The 2,480-nt window shown below is 39.6% G+C and overlaps 1 pseudogene; it reads left to right on the forward strand.

Annotated features, from left to right (window-relative positions):
* The first annotated feature begins 1,371 nt into the window (after positions 1–1,371).
* On the forward strand, positions 1,372–1,611 carry LOC116753052 (annotated as a pseudogene).
* The last annotated feature ends 869 nt before the right edge of the window (positions 1,612–2,480 follow it).

Consider the following 2,480-nt stretch of genomic DNA (forward strand, 5'->3'; position numbering starts at 1 on the left):
GTAGCAAAGAAATGCTGTGTTTCTCGTGAATATCTCTGTTCACCCATTGCTGAGACCTAGAATATGACAAGGGGGTGTAAGCTTTGCGTCAGGGGAAACCCTGAAACGTAGAAATCATATCATCAAGCATGACGAATGGCTGGGTCCAGAGCAAGGAGAAGCTTCTACCGAGAAGGGAGATCACTTTTTTCTGCTTTTCTGTGGCTTCCATGCTTTTCCCTGGGTCTGCAGCGAGTTCATACACCAGGTTATTTATGTGTTCATATATTTATTCAGACTTTTAAAAATTGCTGTGCAAATCCTCCACTCAAAGTTTCCAGAAATACATTTATAGATTTTAAAAACAACTCACTGAAAGACAACATTTTTTGGCGGTATAGTTGATTTACAACATTATATAAGTTTTAGGTATACAATATAGTAATTCAGCATTTTTATAGATTATACTTCATTTATAATTATTATAAAATATTGGCTGTATTTCCTGTGCTATACATTATCCTTGTAGTTTATTTATTTTATACATATTAGTTGTACCTCTTAACCCTCTACCCCTATCTTGCCCCTCCCCCTTGCCTCTTATCACTAGTAACCACTAGTGAGTTACTAGTTATAAGTCTGTCTGACTTATTTCACTTAGTATAATACCCTCCAGGTCCATCCATATTGTTACAAATGGCAAAATTTCATTCTTTTATATGGCTAAGTAGTATTCCATTGTGTATGTGTGTGTGTGTGTGTGTGTGTGCGTGTGTGTGTGTGTGTATACCATGTCTTCTTTATCCATTTATCTGTTGATGGACATGGGTTGCTTCCATATCTTGGCTATTGTAAATAGTGCTGCTGTGAACATTGGGGTGCCTATACCTTTTGGAATTAGTGTTTTTGTTTTCTCCAGATATATACCCAAGAGTGGAATTGCTGGATCATATGGTAGGTCTATATTTAGTTGTTTGAGGAACCTCCATACTGTTTTCTAGAGTGACTGTACCAATTTACATTCCCTCCAACAATGTACAAGGGTTCCCTTTTCTTTACCTCCTTGCCAACATTTGTTATTTGTGGTCTTTTTGATGATGGCCATTCTGACATGTGTGAGGTGATATCGTCATTTTGATTTGCATTTCTCTGATGATTAGTGATGTTCAGTATCTTTTCACATGGCTGTTGGCCATCTGTATGCTGAAAGACAACTTTTGTCTTGTCTACCATCTTTACCATTCAGAGCTCACTTTTTTTTTTTTACAGGATCATTCTGGGTAGTCTTCCTGATGCCATCACAGCCTCTGCCTGAACCCCAACAGGAAGGTCCAAAGCAGCAGATGCAAACCCAGACGGGGCAAACTGGTGGATTACTCTGTGTCCAGAAAAATGGAGCTCAAGGCCACGAACACATACACCATCCCAGGGAACCTGGCTGTCTTCCCCTATCTGACCATGGGGCTGCTGGCTGTTGGCTGGTTCTTCACTCGCTAGTACTTTGTTTATGAAGCCACCTCCACCAAGCACACTCATGATATGTACAAAAAGCTTCTCATCTCCTTGGTGGCCTTTCTATCCATTGACTTTGGAGTTCTCTTCCTGTTACTCTGGGTTGGCATCTACGTATGAGCTCCTAAGGGATCCAACCAGGTGGATTTGTTGAATCTTGGTTTTTGTAAATTAATTTTTTTTAACTGTTGCTGGAAGTGTCCCACCTGCTGCTCAGAGTAAAGGCAGATGTGGAAAGAGAAAGAAAGAAGAAAGAAAGAAAGAAAGAAAGAAAGAAAGAAAGAAAGAAAGAAAGAAAGAAAGAAAGAAAGAAAGAGAAAGAAAGAAAAGAAGAAAGAGAAGAAAGAAAGAAAGAAAGAAACAGAGAAAGAGAGAGAGAGAGAAAGAAGAAAGAAAGAAGAGGAAGGGAGGGAGGGAAGGAGGAAAGAAGGAAGGAAGGAATTAGGAAGGAAAGAAAGAAATCCTGAATAGGAACTTCAGAATAAGTTTGATGCTGGTAAGCTGCCCAGCATTGCCCCTGACCTTCACAACTAGGACCACATCATCCTCATAGCATTTACTCAGGGCCACAGCTGCAAAGTTATGGAAACCTGCAAAGCAAGCCCATCATCAGGCAATAAAAATCATAATAACACGATGTGCCAGACACTGTTGGTTTAGTAATTAAAAAAAACCAAAAAAGCAAAACTACCTTTTGTGGTAATGCTATTATTATCCCCCATTAGAATTCTCTAAAAAGGCCCCCCAAATACCCATAAGTAATACATGGATCAGAGTTTATCCAAAATAAATGTCATAAGCTTCCGGCTAGCCCTACTCTGCACTCCATTAAATATGGCTTTGCCTGTGCTGATGACACTAGTTGTTAGTTAATTCTAAGGGAAGGAAACCGAGTCAGTGTTTAGGGTATGAACTGACAGATGGGTTAGCAAGTCAAACCTTTCTCAAGTCAGGGGTTTTTATTTTATCTCCACAGCCACAGCCTAGGT

This window comes from Phocoena sinus, chromosome 1 (genome assembly GCF_008692025.1).
Source record: "Phocoena sinus isolate mPhoSin1 chromosome 1, mPhoSin1.pri, whole genome shotgun sequence".
Lineage (NCBI taxonomy): Eukaryota > Metazoa > Chordata > Mammalia > Artiodactyla > Phocoenidae > Phocoena > Phocoena sinus.